Below are 14460 nucleotides of genomic sequence, written 5' to 3' on the forward strand. Positions count from 1 at the left end.
TAACAGAATCGTTGAAGCCATATTAAATGCTTGAGCTCGAAATTTGCTATCCACAGAAAACCTGTACGTATGTGCTTACGGTCATCGACCTTTTTCACAGTATCTAGTAATGATACCAATTCCAGATCAACAGGCCAGCACTGTGGCACTAGTTTTAGTTAACAATTGGATCAAACCAAAAGTAGAGTCGAGCGCCACCGTAAGATCATTTGAAAAATGCTAAGCTTTAATGACGACTGGGATATCTATTTTCTATGTATAGTTTGCACGTGCAACTGGAAGGTCCACACGGGAACAGTCATGTCACTACTTGAGGTAGTATACGGGCCGAAAATGCTGTCCCACTTTGACGTTTTAAGTCCTAATTTAGGCGCCAACTGCGAACCAGTGAAGAAGTTCGTGAGAACAAATCGGGAGGTGTGGAGACACGTGCAAAAGGCGTACACGAAGGCTGTGGTATGCCAGGAACCGCCGAATGGCTAATTGGCAGACTACCACAGTACCGGGTACGGCAGTTGGTATTGGTCACTAATCCCAGTACACCAGAAGGAAAGATGAAGAAGATCTTGATCAAATATCACGGACCATATCTGGTCGTGGAGATGAACTTGCCGGTTGGTGGAAAGGTGCAGTTTCCTACCAAAATGTCGGTCACGCACATCAGTCTGGTGAAACCAGTTAAGAGTATTTTGGATGCTGTGCCACAGCTACCTGTGTATCCGGTACGATAGGCTGCAGTAGGGAGAACGAGGGAACCTCATCCGTTAGACAGTTCTTGGCACAAGTACGCCTTGTACTGTGAGGTCACGCAACTAATTATGTTGTTAGAGTATTTCCTGCGTTATGTTAGTGTTCAATTTATACTTGATGTTTGAGTTACGAGTATTTCTTGCATGTGTTGTGTTCGGGTGTATTTAGCGTTTTCGTGTCATTGCAACATATATTTTTCTTTTATTACTATAGTGTTATTGTCAGGTTCTTGTTACTGTTGTTTCTTCTTTCTGCTTGTCGTAACTTACTCTCTTTATATGGAGGGCGATGATGGACGCTTCCTTTCCTCAGGTGACGATTTTGTGATGTCATCCTGGATGATGGAATGGTCCTGGATTTGTAATACATTATCGGGAGTGGAGCAAAACGCTTAGTTGTCGGTCAACAACTGGTATAATCTGTGTCGATCTCTAGACAATCGGATGTTTTCTTTATGAGGCATCAGCGGATATTGAAATATTGAAATGAGGAATGAAATTCGGAGATTTGAAGGTTTTCTTTCGGAATTGTTTAAAGAGGTACAGGGAAGTGACGGTTATTTCTGGACTTACAAGGGAGCTGTCTAAGTCACATTTTATCTACGGTGAATTAAGAGCACAGTTACCACAGCTGGTAGGTATTGTATCACGGACTATAGCTGAAAGGAAAAGAGAATGGTTATATGGGGAATATATGTTTAAAAAATCATTGTTCGCCACACCAGATGAGGAGGATATATCGAAATTAAATTATCCCCTTAGTCTCATTCAGAAAGCGGTGATTTCTATTACGACTGCCGTGGAATGGCACTCAACTCGGGGAGGATTTCCCTCATCCGTTTACACTCACTCGTCTGACTGTCATGACACTGACGCGGAATAACTGTACTGGCCGGAAGGGCCATTAAGGGCACTACCCTTCGAGAATTTAGCTCACTTTAATGCCACCCTCAACCCTGAACTTACGCGTACGTTGGACAAATTTATGGAATCACAGCAAGGGAAAAATTTAATGGAGCCGATGTATAAAATCGTCAGCACAATGTTATATCGATAATTATTTCATATACCAGTTGTGCCTGGTTCTACTAGGTATTTGCATATTTTATTCCTGTAACAAAAGCAGAAGGAGACAGAGTCAACAGAACAGCCGGCACACCAGTCTCCAGCCCACTTGTTAACCGCCATAGGCCACGGAACAACTGACGGAAGTAGAATCTCTATACTAGGCAGCATAAACATTAGATTTAGGACTGCATTGTAGTTAGGTCCTGGAAACCGCACATTGAGAGTAAGTGGATAAAGGAGAAACTCATATGGGACATATCAGGGCTGCAGCTGGGTGTTGCCATCAGCACAGCACAGAATTCTTATGGTTAAGAGTAATTTTCATTAAAGATTCGTCTTGGAAGATTCGGGAGATCTTTCGAAAGAAGGAAGGTGTGCAGCAGCCAAAAAAAAGGTCGGTGCCCCAATTGTGAATATTTTGAACGTTTTATTATAACAAGCGGCAAATCTGTAGAGGCCAGCCGGCCGTAGTGGCCGTCCTGTTCTAGGCGCTACAGTCTGGAACCGAGCGACAGCTACGGTCGCAGGTTCGAATCCTGCCCCTGGCATGTATTTGAGTGATGTCCTTAGGTTAGTTAGGTTTAATTAGTTCTAAGTTCTAGGCGACCGATGACCCCAGAAGTTAAGTAGCATAGTGCTCAGAGCCATGTTTTAGAGGCCAGCCCAGACGATGTGCTAATCGGGTAAGCTTTTGGATTGCACTTTTGACATTACGTTAAAACTTTCTGGCCAAAAAGGCTAGACACACTAGACTCAGGGGAGGCACATAGAACCGTGAAATCTGCGACACTTTGTGACCAACAGCGAAATGATATATTGTATCTACATCTACATGGATACTCTGCAAATCACATATAAGTGCCTGACAGAGGGTTCATCGAACCACCTTCACAATACCAGTCTCGTAAATCGCGCGGAAAGAATGAACACCTGTATCTTTCCGTACGAGCTCTGGTTTCCCTTATTTTATCGTGGTGATCGTTCCTCCCTGCGTTTGTCGGTGTCAACAAAATATTTTCTCATTCGGAGGAGAAAGTTGGCGATTGTAATTTCGTGAGAAGATTCCGTCGCAACGAAAAACGCCTTTCTTTTAACGATTTACAGCCTAAATCCTGTATTATTTCTGTGACACTCTCTCCCATGTTTCACGATAATACAAAATGTGCTACATTTCTTTGAACTTTCTCGATGTACTCCATCAGTCCTATCTGGTAAGGAAACCGGACCGCGCAGCAGTATTCTAAAAGAGGACGGACAAGCGTAATGTAGGTAGTCTCCTTAGTAGGTCTGTTACATTTTCTAACTGTTCTGCCAATAAAACGCAGTCTTTGGTTAGTCTTCCCCACAAAATTCTGCATGTGTTTCTTCCAATCTAAGTTGTTCCATGTGTTTCTTCCAATTTATGTTGTACCTAGGTATTTAGTTGAATTTACGGCTTTTAGATTAGACTGATTTATCGTGTAACCGAAGTTTAAAGAGTTCCTTTTAGCAATCATGTGGATAACCTCACATTCTTCGTTATCCAGGGTCAACTGCCACTTCTCACACCATTACGATATCTTTTCTAAATTGTTTTGCAGTTTGTTGTGATCTTCTGATGATTTTATTAGTCATAAACGACAGCGTCATATGCAAACAACCGAAAACGGCTGCTCAGACTGTCTCCCAAAATGTTTGTATAGATAAGGAACAGCAAAGGGCCTATAACACTATCTTGTGGAACGCCAGAAATCACATCTGTTTTACTCGATGACTTTCCGTCAGTTACTACGAACTCTGACCTTTCTGACAGGAAATCGCAAATCCAATCACATAACTGAGATGATATTCCATAAGCACGCAATTTCAATACGAGCCGCTTGTGTGGTACAGTGTCAAAAGCCTTCCGGAAATCCAGAAATACGGAATCGATCCGAAATCTCTTATCAATAGGACTCATTACTTCTTGTAAATAGAGGCCGGCCGTGGTAGCCGAGCGGTTCTAGGCACTCCAGTCCGGAACCGCGGTGCTGCTACGGTCGCAGGTTCGAATCCTGCCTCGGGCATGGTTGTGTGTGATGTCCTTAGGTTTAAGTAGTTCTAAGTCTAGGGGACTGATGACCTCAGATGTTGAGTCCCATAGTGCTCAGAGCCATTTGTAAATAGAGAGCTAGTTGCGTTTCACAGGAACGATGTTTTCTAAACCCATGTTGACTGTATGTCAATAGAAATTACTTCTACGTTACTCATGTTGGCAGCTATTCTTCATTTGAATTCTGGAACATATACTTCGTCTACTTTTGTGAAGGCGTTTCGGAAGACTGTGCTTAGTATCTCTGCTTTGGCAGCACTGTCTTCAATAGTGTCTCCATTGCTTTCACCCAGAGAAGGCATTGATTGTTTCTTGCCGCTAACATACTTCACATACGATCAGAATCTCTTTGGATTTTCTGCCAGGTTTCGAGACAACGTTTCGTTGTGGAAACTGTTGTAGGCATCTCGCATTGAAGTCTACGCTAAATTTTGAGCTTCTGTAAAAGATCACCAATCTTGGGATTTTGCGTCTGTTTAAATTTGGCATGTTTGTTTCGTTGTTTTGTGCACCAAGGAGGATCACCTCCGTTGTTTGTTAATTTATTTGGTCGAATTCTCTCAATTTCTGCGGATACTATTTCTTTCAATTTAAGCCACATCTGGTCTACACTTATATTATTAATTTGAAATGAGTGGAGATTGACTCTCCGGAAGATGTCAAGTGCATTTTTATCTGCTTTTTTGAATAGGTATTTCGCTTATGTGTCGGGGATTTGGGGATTACAATATTCAATATCGCTACGACAACCCTGTGTTCACTAATCCCTGAATCGGATTTTTGATGCTCGTTATTAACTCAGGATTATTTGTTGCTAAGAGAAAGTGTTCACACCCGTTTACTATTCGTGTGGGCTCATGAACTAACTGCTCGAAATAATTTTCAGAGAATGCGTTTAGTATAATTTCGGATGATATTTTATGTGTACCTCCGGAATTAAACACGTATTAACACCAACATACCGAGGGTAAATTAAAGTCACCACCAACTATTATCGTATGAGTCGGGTACGTGTTTGAAATCAAACTCAAGTTTCCTTTGAACCTTTCAGCAACTGTATCATCTAAATCGGGAGGTCGGTAAAACTGTCCAATTATTACTTTATTCCGGTTGCCAACAATGATCTCTGCCAATATTAACTCACAGGAAGAATCTACTTCGATTTCGCGACACGTTAAACTACTTCTGACAGCAACAAACGCGCCACCGCCAACCATGTTTAGCCTATCCTTTCGGAACACTGTTAGGTTCTTCGCAAAAATTTCGGCTGAGCTTATGTCCGGCTTTAAACAGCTTTCAGTGCCTATAACGATTTGAGCATCAGTGCTTTCTATTAGCGCTTGGAGCTCTGGTACTTTACCAACACAGCTACGACAATTTACAACTCTTATACCAATGGTTCCTTTATCTACGTTCTTCCTGTGTTCAGCCTGCTCCTTTTGTGACTGATGCCCTTCTTGTGTTTTCCCAAGATCCTTTAACTTAAAAACCGCCCAGTCCACGCCACACAGCCTCTGCTACCCGCGTAGCCGCGTGCTGCGTATAATGGAGATGTGATCTATTCAGCGGAACCCGAAACCCAACCATACATTGGCGCAAGTCGAGGAATCTGCAGCCTACACGGTTGCAGAACCGTCTGAGCCTCTGATTGAGACACTGCACTCGGCTCTGTACCAGAGGTCCGCAATCGGTCCTGTCGACTATGCTACAAATGGTGATTGGCAAGATCTAGCAGGCCAAGCGGTTTTCTCTGGAATAGGACAGGCGACAGCATCTGGCTCAGCGAGAGTATCAGCCACGGACAGAACCTGGAACCTGTTTGTCAGAAAAACCGGGGAGGCCTTACGTGAGGCCGCCTGGGAAGACTTTCGCCTCCAGCTTCGCTCTGGGACGACCTCCCACTCGACCACAGGTGAAGGGTCATCATCAGTGCGAGAAGTAACTTGGCTGGCCACCAGTAAGGACCGATCGGAGGACTGACACGCTGGACGTCCGTTGGATCCCCACTGCCGGCCCACAACAGTGGTGCCCATCCACTGCAGCCTCAAGATGTGTAAACGAAGCCATCACGGCGAAGTGTCACCAGATCGGCTTGTGTTTCAGTACCGAGATCTGGGGTAGCATGATCGATGTTGGTGGAAGTCTGTTGAGAATGTCCTGAAACGGTTTAAGGTAGGTGTTCCAGGTTTTGTGATTGCTGTGACTGTAAATCTTACAAGTTCCCTTATCAAGCTTTCCGCTGGGTTAGAGCTCGGTTGGCACACTGAAATGAATAACGTCTTTACTTTCCGACGTCTCAGAATTTGTGACCACTCTTTCGAGCGAAACTGCGACCCATTGTCTGAAACTACCCGCTTCGCCGGTTCTACATTTAGTTACAAATTGTTAACGACAGCCTTCTCCACACGTTTCCCATTTGCCATCCTCTTATGTGTAAAGGAAACAAACTTACACGTTGGTTCCACAGCCTCCAGTACATAAGGAAGGCCTGTCCTAGTTCGGATTACTGGCCTGCACAAGTCGATAGCGGCGATGCCAAACAGTTTTGTGGGGAGTACTGGGTGGAGAGGTGCAGCGTACATCACTGCGGCTAGTTTGGCTCGCTGGCATGGCGTATTCAAATGACAGGGCGTATTCGTCTGAGCATTTAGTTGAAGTAAAACATCTCATGGAGTTTCTTGAAGCTCTTTCTTTCCACCGAAAATCCCACAACTCAAGTATATGCACCGTACTAATTTGTCTATGAGTACATCTGGAATTACGAGTTGTCACCGTGTGTCGTCTGGACCACGAATTTTAAAGTGAATGCCGTCTCTTACTAAGTATAAATGACGAATCAGTGCATTGTTGCGATCGTCCCATATTTCTTTAGCGCCTATCAATACCTGATCTCTGTCCTGCTTGTGTGCATTGTTCCTGAGGCAGATTGTAACAGCATTATTTCCAGCTTCACCTTTTAGATATAAGAAGCTGCAGTTTTTGTCTCCATCCCCACCATCTTCTTCACGTACTAATCCTACAGGTACACGTGAGAAGCCGTCTGCAATGACGTTTTTATCTATGGGAATGTACGCCACATTAAAGCGGAATTCTTAGATGTACAGTGCCCACCACGCCAGTCTCTTGTGGGATGGCTTAGCCGTCTTTAAGAATTTCAGAACTCGGTGGTCGATAAATATCCTTGTTGTTCGACCAATAAGGTAATGTTAGAATCTGATAAACCTTCACACAATTGCGAGTGCCAAGAATTCCGTGAGAGAGTACTTTCTTTCACAGAGAGTGAGCACCCGGTTTGCGAAAGAAGTCATTTTCCAAGAGGATGGATCGGTGATGTCCTCTGGTTTGAACAGAATGATGCCCAAGCCAGAGAATGAACTGTCAGTCATGACACAGAAATCTTCCTCCAGGTATGGGTGTGCAGGAATCGGTGTCTTGACTAATGCCTCTTTAAGTTTCGTGAATTCGTCTTCTGCCTGCTTATCCCAGATCCATGTAGTATTTTTTCCTGTCAGGGCACGAAGACGTAGTCTGGAGGGAAAGTTTGATTTTCTTTTTTTTTTTGAAGTTTGTGGTAAGTTTATAAGAAACCAAACTGCTGAGGTCATCGGTCTCTAGGCCTACAAAATACTTAATCTAACTTAAACTAACTTACTCTAAGCACATCACACACCCATGCTAGAGGGAGGACTTCAACCTCCAATGGCGGTGCCACGCGAAACGTGGCAAGGAGCCTAAGACCGCACGGCTACCGTTTTTCGATTCACAAAGCGCTGGTAGAAATTAAATAGTCTGAGAAAACCGTATAATTGTTTCATATTAGTTGGAGTTGCGCATTCCGCAATCGCACAATTCTTGTCCGGGTCGGTTTGTTTTTAATCTGCAGATACGATGAGTTCCAGGAATCTTATTTCTTTTCTGCCGAATTGTGAATTGTCCAAGTTCACAGTCACTCTCACCTGTTCAAAGGCAACCCATAACCGATGCACACTTCATTGTGGACAACCCATGACTTCACTGCCATGACAATGTCATCCACATATAGTGCTACGTCTGATCGTAAGTCTGAAGTAATTATACTGTTCAGGCATCTAACACAAGCAGCTGACGATATATTTAGCCAAACGGAAGACTACTGAACTGGTAAATGTTCATTTAAATTTATCTTCTACACCCTCATTCATGCTGTTGATTAATTCATGTGAGAGCACAGAAGGATGTACATACTGATATAGTACACATAAATGTATTGAGTATGGGTGTGGGGCTCCGATAATTAACGTGAACATTGAAAAAGGTGAAGTGAAATAAAGATAATATACCTTGTATCCACTAGAGACACACATTGCTGCTCAGTCTTTTTTAAGCAGTTTGCAGTTTGCGCCAAGAACTGAGGTGCCAGAGGTGGATACATTAAGTTAAATGTTAAGCAAAATGACGATGAGGCTCATGTTGAGACGCTTCAATTTGATATTTCTAATGCAGAGAGATAAAAACATCAAGGTCTTAGCCCACTTCTGCACCCACGGAAACTGAGTTTATTCTGGTATTTCGATCCCAGTAATTCTAGTAAATCCAACCGGTACCATTAAGAATTTCTAGAAGACTCTCTACTATGTCCTTATTATACACGTTTCCTTCTTCCTCTTTTTGCCTTCAGAGTTTCGCCTTGGAAGATTAGATGTGGTGCAGTTTCATCTTCCTCATCACATAGTCCACACGTAGCGGCTTTGTGCTCTGTATTCATCCGATGCAGATGTTTTATGAAGTTAGATGTCCAACCATAAGTTCTACGACGAGTTTGATCTGTTTTATGTTCAAGTTCATTATTATAGAACTCCTATTGAAAGTTTTGGCTGAAAGTTTTGGCAACATTGACTTCCCATGTTTTTGATTTTGGCTTGTAGTTCAATAAACGTTCTACCTCCTGTTTCAGTTACGTAGTTTTGGTGGTACTGTCACCTTACGTGATGACAGGTTTCGGCCCAATAAATTGAGTCATTGTGCCTGTACTGGTCATTCTACTAGCTTGGTCCTTGGCATTATTTCCTTAGTGTCCAGGGACCCACAACAGGTTTGCCTGTTGCTTTCCACTACTCTCCCATGTCGTTGCAGCGACTGATAGAAAAACCAAATGCCCATCCGAAATAAAACTGTTATATGCGCCTGATCAAAATTTCCACTTACTTCGCATCTTGAAAAACACTGTTGCTGGTTTCTCGAAAGCACAACAGGAAACAGCAAGCAGGTTGCAGTTAAGCTAGATTACAAAGTAAAATTTCCAAACTATATTCAAACCGTTACATACCACATGGTGCAAGGTGAACAATACTTTTAAAAGAGTTCAAAGCTAAAAAGAACTTGTAAGAAACTCTAACAGCTTAATAACTTGAAACCTTAATGCCTGAATCAGGCAAGTGTGGTGGTCATTCCCTCAGCTCTGTGCAAGTTAACTAGCAGAGAGAGACAGAGAGAGAGAGAGAGAGAGAGAGAGAGAGAGAGAGAGAGAGAGAGAGAGAGAGTGAGAGAGAGAGGGAGGGGGGGGAGAATATATATATATATATATGAAGGGCTTATTTCAATAGTGGTAGAAGTCCATTATCTCTACTTTTCTGCTTACAATGCTTCTGTAATTAATGATCCAAACAAACAGAAAGAAAGATTCATCGCTAGCATGTAGCCATATGCTTCAATATTTCTGGTATCTCAACTGCAGATTTTTCAGCGCTAATTTAACTTTAAGACTCCGTATCTCAAAATGAACAAAGTGGAATTGAATTGAACCACTATTGAAATAGCCCCGCCATGTATATCATTATTCAAATTTTATATTCCTTTCACTTTTCAATATGTACCTCATATTCATCTTTGCTGTCCTTCACAGTACATCTTTCCTCATCCAACAGATGGAATCGACAGTCAACGCAGCACTACCAAATAGGTCCCTCGCCTACCACACTTCAAAGAACAACGTATCAGACTGCTGAGAGGAAATACTTTTCCACGGCAATAGCAAAGATTGTCTATATACTAAGATGGTGTCTGTTCTTTCGGACATGTCCGAAAGAACAGATACAATTGATGACCATACAGCTCGTTAGAATGAAATTACAATGAAATGCAAACCGTTAGCCGCTTACAGGCGTTGAGGTGCGCCAACGGAGACTGATGAAAATTTGTGCCCCGACAGGGCCTCGTACCCGGGATCTCCTGCTTACATGGCAGACGATCTATCCATCTGAGTCCATGTGTTCTAAGGTCGCGTAATGCTGTTATTTGCGGAGTAAAACGATCGATATGGGAAGTCGCATCTGCTACCCAGAGGGGGAGACATTATGACCACCTCCCTTAAACTTAAATTTTCCGATTAAGCTAAACGAGAAAACGTAAAACAATCATAGAATCTGGAAGAAGACTGCATTGAATACAATAAATATTTTCTTAGAAAATTGTAAAATACGAAGTACCTCAGTAGATTTCAATATTTTCAAAATTTTAGCATAATGTACCGCTCCCCTCCGTCCAACCCCCTTGGTACTGCAAGGTTTAATGATGTTACAGCTACTGCAGCACTGAGGGGTCAATCAGATGAAGAAATATTTCGTGTGACTAAATTTGCGTTTAACATGATGGGCCAATTCTTATGTGGTATACCATGAGATCCAAAGTAAAGCACAGTCGTTTCAGCAGTTGGCTGCTGGACTGCGTCAATGTTACCAAAAACAAAATACTATAGGAATCTTTCGTGAGGAGCTCAATATTTTTAATTTGAACTGTGATAAGTCAGTGGAAATAATTTCAGGTAGGATTTGCGAAGTTAATGCTCAACATATGTGAGTTTCACAAAGCAGAGGCCAACAATGTGTTATCGCTGGAGGTTGCTGCTCTTAGAACTGTGGGGCAATTTGAGGAAATATATTTTGTCATGAAGCAAAGGGTAGCTCATTGTTTTTCCCTTCTGAGGTGAGGTGCTACAGGTGTGAGCGCAAGGGCCATACACAGAAATAGTGGAAAAATGGTTCAAATGGCTCTAACCACTATGGGGCTTACCATCTGAAATCATCAGTCCTCTAGATTTAGAACTACTTAAACCAAACTAACCTAAGGACATCACACACGTTCATGCCCGAGGGAGGATTCAAGCCTGCGACCGTAGCAGCAGTGCTGTTAAGGACTAAAACTGCTCGGCCACACCGGCCGGCGCAATAGTGGAAGCGACTAGAGCGTTACTCATGTGGGGAAGTGGGCTACCGAGTATCTGTATGATGGCAGAGGAAGAACAGGGAGCATCATTGTGGTAAACAGCCGCTAAACAGAATCGGGAAAACTTTGACCATCGGAAGGCAGTCCTGATAGATCGTAACAGTATACAAGTTAGTGCACAGGAGGAAAGATGCTTAGTGAGTGTAGTGGGTGGTGTGGAACAGAGGTTTCTTGTATACACGAAGCCACACGTTATCAGTCTGAACCTGGAAAACAGGGGGTGCGGGACCACAACGATGTAAGTTACATGTGGTTGGTGAGAGAAATGTTGAGTCGTTGGGTATGACGGTACGTGAGTTTACCATTACGGAAACTAAGTTTAAAGTGCATTTGGATGTTTTACCACGTGCAGGTGAGCTTTGGAAAAGCTCTTGAGCTCACTGAAACTTTGTTTCACTTGGTAATACTGTTGCAAACGAAGCGACATCGCAAGGCATACGTGTCATTAAGGTGATGCTAGCTAAACTGCAGTCGAGTTCGTTAAAGATTGATCAGAGGGATAAAATATCCGCAGGTATGGGAATGATAGTGCGGCTTGCAGTGAGTACTGATTTACCTTGTGGGACGTTGTATGTGGTTGAGCTCAAGTAATAGACAGTTTGATGATTTTCATTGTTTTGTGTGCAGAAGCATAGCGCACTGAGTAATGTTAATTTAAATATTTGGTTCCCGTTAGTACAGCTAACTTTGGCAGATCTGAAGCTAATCTGTCAGAAGGTATAATGGTAGAAAAATACATCGATAGGTGGAGTTTCTGTAGAAGCTGTAAGCAAGCATTAAGTGATGGACTCTGTCACTTGTAGGACAGTAATCGTACAAGCATGGAAAAAGTATTATTGAAGTTTAGCGACTTGTTTTATACAGATGGGATGTTACAGTAACACTAGTAACTTAGCCGTGTATACAGTTAAGTGGTGGAACTCCAGCTTATAGCGAACAATATCGTACAGTGGGACACTTACAACCATTAACAGAAGAGATCATTAAACAGCCACTACGAGGCGGGATCAAGAACGCAGAGACAGTCCCTGAAGCACAAATATTGTAATTATCCCTAAGAAATCATTGGATGGGAAGGAGAAATACATGTCTTTCTGTGATTATAGATGCTTATCAAATCCTTAATATTACGGAATTATCAGAGGATAATTTGGGTGAATGTCGGAACTTTACCGGAGGGTCCTCAAAACTGGTTACAATCAATTAAAAGTAGCACTTGAACATTGGCCAAAGACAGCGTTTACCACTCCCTGTTGACATTATCAATATATGGGGATGCCATTGGGTTTAAAAAATGCACCTGCTACTTTCCAGCTATTATTACACGGAGTTTTAAGAGGGTTAAAAGCCTAAAGCCTATGTGATCGATTTAGATGACTCAATTGTCTATTCAACCGTTCTACCAAATACTTTTTTTGGTAGGGTACAGTCAGCATGTCAGACGCCGTGCATGGGCATGTACCGTTTTGTTCAAACTCTAGTTAAGAATCCCGGACACACAATTAGTGAGCGTAGTATACAGACTGATCTTCCTTTTACAGAAGCAATTCAAAATTTTCCAGCTACATGGACGGCCGAACAGATGCATCGTTCGTCGGTTTGTTCAAATACTACCGTAAATTCGTAATGGATTTGGTGAAAGGATTTGTTAGTCAGTTGGTTAGTTTCATGTTCACGGTTCAGTTCGTACAATAAATCGTAATGTGGAATGAGTTACTTTACGTACAAATCGTAAATAGGACTATATGCTAAACACTTATAACTTTATGATTTTGGCTAAAATATAAATATGTAATATAAATATGTGAGTTAGTAATGCCTACTCATCATCTTCTACAAGTTACAATAGAAAATTTCGTACCGAAAGAAGAAAGTGCCATCAAGAAGCTTTTTCAGTTTGTTTCCGAATTTTAATTTGCTTTCTGTCAGACATTTTGTATTGCTAGGCAAGTGATCAAACACTTTTGTTCCAATACCCTGCACCACTTCTTGTGCTAACGGCAACCTTAACATGGAATAATGAATATCATTTTTCCTTCTGACGTTATAATTATGTACATCGTTGTTCCTTTTGAAATGTAGTGAAATATTTACAAAAGTCTTCCGGAGCGAATAAATAAAATGTGTAAAAGGAGTCACAAAGCTCAACTCCTCAAACAGATGTCTAAAGGTGATCACGGGCGAGAATAGTATATTATTCTTACTTTAAGCAATGAAGAGTTTCTTTTTTAAAAATGACTTGGCACAGAACATTATTCCACATGACGTTATTGAATGAAAACGTGCAGAATACGACGAGTTACTGATTTGTCTCTCCCCAAGGTTTGCAACATTTATAATTGCAGAAGTGTCTGAACTAACCATTTTAAGGAGTTCCAAAATGTGCTTATTCCAGTTCATATTCTCATTACTGTGCGCATAAAAGCATCTTGAAGTTTTCACCCTATTCGTTATTTCCTTACTGTGTGTTACCTTTATCATTAGTGTAGCACCTCTAGATACGCAGAAGTCAACATGCTGTGTCTTTTTAAAATGGAGGGTGAGACCATTTGCAGAAAACCAGTCAACGATACTTTTGAAAACATTTGTGTCTTTTTAATATTGTGTGCGAGACCACTTGCAGAAAACCAGTCAATGACACTTTTATAAATATTGTTTGCCATTAGTTCTGTTTCTGTGTGTATGTTTGGACTGATTTTAGCACCCGTGTCGTCTGCAACCAGAACTAATTCTGTTTGTTGTATATTAGACCAAAGATCGTTTACATATGTGGGGAACAATAGCAGACCCAAGTCCGATCCTTGGGGTTTCATGTCCCTGGACTATAATTATTGAATTATTAAGTACAACCTTGAGCATGTACTTGGTTAGATATGACATTATCCATTGGTTGGCTGTACAATCAGTCTCACAAAATTTCTATTTATCTATGAGAATATTGTGATTCATACGGTCAGAGGCCCAACCGATGTTGCTTCATAATATCATCATTGTAAAAGTTGGCGAGTTAACATTTAAATGGCTTTCTCAATAGACCACCTCTTGTTAAACCCTAACTGTGATTTTCTGAGGATATTTTGATTCCTAAGGTGAGATACTATTCTAGAATCAATAACCCTCTCAGCTATTTTTTTCAAATGATATCAGCAGTGAAACAGATCTATAGCTGAGTTAGTGATGCATTACGTAGTTCGGATAAGACCAGATTTATTATATAGAAACAAATATGTAGTACAGTAGAAGGAGGAGAGTCAGGTAGTATCAGAGAAACTGTAGCAAGGAATGAGTTCGATACCGTATTGGTTATTTCAG

This window comes from Schistocerca americana, chromosome 6 (genome assembly GCF_021461395.2).
Source record: "Schistocerca americana isolate TAMUIC-IGC-003095 chromosome 6, iqSchAmer2.1, whole genome shotgun sequence".
NCBI classification, from domain to species: domain Eukaryota; kingdom Metazoa; phylum Arthropoda; class Insecta; order Orthoptera; family Acrididae; genus Schistocerca; species Schistocerca americana.